Here is a 6,037-nt window from a genome sequence, read left to right as displayed (position 1 = left end):
GCAGATTGTCTCTCTTGGAATTTGAATTGGGCCTGAGAATACCCAGTGGGGCTCTATGGGTGGCTGGATGGCAGGCGTCACACTCCGGAGCAGCGGGGCAGCCCCTTACTGTGCAGACCGGGGAGCCGAGAAAGCCAGCCTGCAGTGAGAAAAGAATTCGACATAAGCACAAAAAGGAGCTGAAACGACAGACTCCTGGCGGCCTTCTGGTTCTTTCCTGAGGTCTGGCTTTACTCCTTCCCTGGGGTTTTGTGAAACACTATACCCTTATAATTCTCCTTTTTTGCTTAATCGAATTTGAGTTGGCTCCTGTGACTTATAAGCAAAGTGTCCTAAATAATACAACCATTTTGTGTGTTTTCAAAACAGAAAGGCATAAATAAAAGGTTTTCTCTTTGGGTGGTTTGGAAGTAAAAATCAGATCACAGAAAATAACCGCCGCACAGGCCTCCCTCCAACCTTCAATTTCAGACACAACTGAGCAGCCTGGACCAAACCAATGACAAAGGTATCCTTCCAGGACAGTGAAGGGCCTCTCTGATATTTGCGTCTCAACTCCTAATTCCTGGACAACTTGGTGCAAATAATTGTGTGGGCCTCCAGGGGGAGCTCAAGTCCACTCTCTGTGTTTCCCCTCTACTTATTCCCACCCTCCTGCTCAGGAAAGGAAAATTCCTAAGACTTTCAGAAAGGAGGGATCCTATTGGCTACTGGGCTAGTGGCCTTTTTTTGCGTGCATGGGCGTGTCCATTTCCTGTGGCTGAAGTGGAAATGGGACTGGGGTCCGCCTCATTCTGGATACTGTCTCTCCCTGACTCAGGAAGGTACCTCCCCAGCTGTTTTTTGATTGTTGATAGACCAACAACATATACAAGCCACTACCGAGTGTATCTATGAGAATGCATTTGTCTGCAAGTACCAGAAACTTGACCCAAACTGTCTTAAGCTATCATATATAGGTTGAAGCCCAGAGGTGGGGCAGAGCACAGGTGTCCTATGACCGACAGGAATATGTATTAGGGATTCCAAGCCCACAGGTCTCTGCACCTGGCCTCTGCCCTGATGCTCTTCAAAACAGTCATCTAAGGTACAGAAAGACCATCTACAATTTGCTCTTTGCCCCCAGGTTTTTCCTCTTAATGGGCAGAAAATGTTTAAAGCATCGCAGTGTAGTAGGCTGGTCTTTTACTCAAACTGGTCTCCTGCGAAGTCTTCTGTCTCTGCCGGTGCTTTCTCTTGGGTTGGAGATTTTAGCTTTTGTAGTCCTACAAGGCTCCAAATTATAGGACATCCGGTAAACTTGGATTGCAAGACACTCTCAGCAAAACCATACTACACCTGCTTTAAAACAGGCTGCCTTGGGCTTCCCTGGTGGCGCAGTGGTTGAGAGTCCGCCGGCAGATGCGGTGGACACGGGTTCGTGCCCCGGTCCGGGAGGACCCCACATGCCGCCGAGCGGCTGAGCCCATGAGCCGTGGCCGCTGGGCCTGCGCGTCCGGAGCCTGTGCTCTGCAGCGCGAGAGGCCACAACAGTGAGGAAAAAAAAAAAATAAAACAGGCTGCCTCAGCCTAAAGCTTATCTCTCTCATAGGACCGACGTGAAGACGAACACATGCCAACATCCTGATTTTTTTCCTACCATTTCCCATTCTTGATATTCTACAGTCTTGATAGGCCCACAGTTTGTGTTTCAGACACCAGTAACAACTTCAGGATCACCAGCTTCCCAGGAAGTCTCTGCTTTCTACCCCATTTCTTCTGCTCAAACCTACATCTAATGACCTTCACAGTATTCATTTCTATATACAGCTCTTTTTCTTAGTCCTTTGCCTGGGTGCTCCAGCTACCTTTCTGCCCTTCAGCCTCCCTGCTCCAGTTTCAGACAACTCTCCCGTGTAAAACCTACATCCCTCATAAGAACCTGCTGTATAAAAAAATAAATAAATAAAATTTAAAAATTAAAAAAATCAGTAAAACAGAAAAAAAAAACACCTACATCCGCCTTGAAATTTTACCAAGAGATTATCAAAGTTTTTATTGTATAATTGAGTAATCTGTATTAACTGCACAAGCCCCTCTTCTATCCTGTGTGCTTGGAAATATCCCAGATCTCTGCATGCAAGAACATAGAGGCATTAATCATAAAAGGAAAAAAAAAAAGATAAATTTGACTTGATTGAAATTAAAACCTGCTAATCAAAAGACACTATTAAGAAAGTGAAGAAACTTCCCTGGTGGCACAGTGGTTAAAGACTCTGCACTCCCAATGTAGGGGTCCCGGGTTTGATCCCTGGTCGGGGAACTAGATCCCGCATGTATGCCGCAACGAAGGAGCCTGCCTACCACAACTAAGACCCAGTACAGCCAAATAAATAAATATACTTTTTAAAATTAGCAAAATTAGGGCTTCCCTGGTGGCACCGTGGTTGAGAATCTGCCTGCCAATGCAGAGGACACAGGTTCGAGCCCTGGTCTGGGAAGATCCCACATGCCGTGGAGCAACTAGGCCCGTGAGCCACAACTACTGAGCCTGTGCGTCTGGAGCCTTTGCTCCGCAACAAGAGAGGCCACGACAGTGAGAGGCCCGTGCACCGCGATGAAGAGTAGCCCCCGCTCGCCGCAACTAGAGAAAGCCCTTGCACAGAAACAAAGACCCAACACACCCAAAAATAAATAAAATATAAAAATTTAAAATTAGCAAAATTAAAAAAAAGGAAGAAAGTGAAAAGCCACAGACTGGGAGAAAATATCTGCAGTACAAATATTTAATAAAGGATCCATATATATAATTATCATATATATATCTATAATGGATCCATATATATATATATATATATATATAAGTATGTATAAATATATAATTCTTATAAATCAATAAGAAAAAGACAGGTTTTTTTTTTTTTCCTAAACGGGCAAAATACTTGAAGCACTTAGAAAAGAAGATATTCAAATGGCTAGTGAGCATGTAAAAAAATACGTTCAACATCATTAACCATTAGAGAAGTCCAAATTAAAAGCAAAAGGAAAGATTATTATACACTTCCTAGAATGGCTAAATTTAAACGACTAATAATACCACTTGTTAGCTAAGATGTGAAGCAACTGGAACTCTCTCATACACTGCTGATGGGAGTGTAAAATAGTACAGGCACTTTGGAAAGCTGTTTGGCAGTTCCTAATAAACTTAAATGTACACTTACCCTACGACCCAGCAATTCCATTCCTAGTTATATACCCAAGACCGAAAAAGGTTTGTAAAGGAATGGTCATAGTAGCTTTACTTATATTAGGCCCAAATTGAAAACAACCCAAATGTCCATCAACTGAAGAATGGACCAATGAATTGTGGTATATTCATAAAGTGGAGCACTTCTCAGCAATGAAAAACATACTGCTGCTATATAAAGTGACATGAATGAATCTTGAAAACATGTTTAGCAAAAGAAGCCACACGCGATAGATACTGCAAAACAGTATACGTATACTATAATAATAGGCAAAACTAATTTCTGGTGATAGAAACCAGAGTAGTGATTTCAGTAAAAACTGGAAAAAGGCACCAGGGAACTTTCTGGAGTGATGGAAATGCCCTATATCTTGATCTAGGTGATGATCACACAAGTGTATACATTTTTAAAAAATAATTGATTCCATTAAGATTTGTGCATTTTCCTTAATGTAAATAATATCTCAAAATAAAATGCCTTTAAAAAAGTGAGGTATATTTCATATGTACTGTTATGGAATAATGCTCAAGATATGGTGTTAAATAAATAAAACCAGGTGCAGAACAATGTTTTGATTTTTTTCTAGAAAAGAATTATGCATATGCATGTATATCTGTGTAAGAATGAAATATCTCTAGAAGGACCATATCAGAAGTTGCCTCTGAGAACAGAAAAAAATTATAGTCAGGAAGTTTTATTTATCTGTGTTTACCTTTTATACCTTTTGAATTTTGTATTATGCTCATGTATTATCCATTTAAATATTTTTAACATTTTAATTATGTTAAGTGCAAAAGCAGAACATAAAATTATATACACAGTGAGACTGTAAAAATGCATTTAAAAAAAGGAAATGAAATATCAAATGTAAAAGTGCTTGTTGGAATTGCAGTTATTTAAAAATCTTCCCTATACTTTACTGTATTTTCTACATTTTCCATAAATATTTTACCTTTGTAATCTGAAAAGATAATTATTTTATTTTTTAAAAATTTATTTATTTATTTTTGTCTGCCTTCCATCTTCAATGCTGTGGCTTCTCTTGTTGCGGAGCACAGGCTTCAGTAGTTGTGGCACACTGGCTTTGTTGTTCCACAGCACATGTGATCTTTCGGGACCAGGGATCGAACCTGTGTTCCCTGCATTAGCAGGCAGATTCTTAACCACTGTGCCACCAGGGAAGTCCCAAGATAGCTATTTTAAAAAGAGAAAATGAAAACACTCAAGAAAAGGATAAAAGGTGAATGCTGCTTTTTTTTGTTGTTCAAAAAAAGTAAGTGGCTTGGGAGGGATACATTAGGAGTTTGGGATTAACAGATATACACTACTATGTATAAAATACATAAACAACAAGGACCTACTGTATAGCACAGGAAACTATATTCAATATCTTGTAATAACCTATAAGGGAAAGAATCTGAAAAAGAATATATATATGTATATATTATATATAATTGATCACTTTGCTGTACACCTGAAACTAACACAACATTGTAAATCAACTATGCTTCAATTGAAAAAACAACAACAACTAAGTGGTCAGATTTCCCCATCAGAGCCTGGGGAATGCCAGGCCCAGAGAGGGGGCCTGGACTGGAGGGGTTGGGTAGGGGCAAGCTGTCACCCTGCACAAAGTGGTGGCTTGTCTGGCAAAACCAGGGCTCCCAAGGCAAAGTAGGGACTTGTGGCAGATCTCACTTATCCTGAATGGCGAGGACACAGAACAAGGCCCATTCTCTCCCAGCTGTGAGCAGTCTAGCATGGATACAGGAAACTGTCTGAACACAGCCTTGAGAGTGAATATGAATACTTCCCATGTTTACTCCTCAAAGCATTATTGTCCCTACTCCATTGTCTATATATTTACAGGCTCATAAGAAACTTGGGAAAATATCTTTAAAGCCCCTAATCCTGGATTTCAGCCCTCTTTTCTTAACCCTTGGCCTCATTGTACTTTCTGGGGTACACTCTGCCCCAGTTCAGCCCTCAGCTAGGATGCCACAGCTGAAGCCACACTAACCCCAACTCCAGCAGAGCCCTGGACTCCCCCAGCTTCAGGAGCCACCTTGTGTGGAAGCTTGAGAGTCTGTTCTCAAAGACGTCATGGGATGCCATCTTTGGGATGTCACGTGCAGTGGATTTATATTAAAAGAAACTAGTCACACTGGGGCAGGGAGATTAGATATTGTCTCCGTTTTCTCTGTTATCATTAAATATATATATATAGAATAGGATGCTATAAAGGGTCTCTGAACACAAAATTAGAATGTTGTTTCGTCCTCCTAAGTTCTCCTGTGCCCTCTAAGGGGGTTCAGGGGACATGTCTGTTAAGGGACTAGCCACACATAAAGCTAAGCAAGTCCCAAGGAATTCACAGCCCAACCAAGGGGAAGAGAGAGGGAAGATGGGAGAGACTGAGCCGCAGAACACAATTTTTTTTTTTTCTTTTTTGCAATACGCGGGCCTCTCACTGTTGTGGCCTCTCCCGTTGCGGAGCACAGGCTCCGGACGCACAGGCTCAGCAGCCATGGCTCACGGGTCCAGCCGCTCCGCGGCATGTGGGATCTTCCCGGACCGGGGCACGAACCCGTGTTCCCTGCATCGGCAGGCGGACTCTCAACCACTGCGCCACCAGGGAAGCCCCACAATTTTTTATAATTCCAGTGAGTCATGACAAAAGCATTAAGGGAGATGATCCTTTTACGTTCCTTGAGGAATGAGCAAGTGGAGGATTTCATTTGGGCTGGTAAGATTTTTTTCAAGCTGAGAAAGAAAGTGGAGGGAACTGCAAAGAACTAGGGAGTGGAGTA

This window comes from Lipotes vexillifer, unplaced genomic scaffold (assembly GCF_000442215.2).
Source record: "Lipotes vexillifer unplaced genomic scaffold, Lipotes_vexillifer_v1.1 scaffold591, whole genome shotgun sequence".
In the NCBI taxonomy this organism is placed as follows: Eukaryota; Metazoa; Chordata; class Mammalia; order Artiodactyla; family Lipotidae; genus Lipotes; species Lipotes vexillifer.
The sequence above is the reverse complement of the archived record's forward strand: the minus strand, read 5'-3'. Positions refer to the sequence as shown.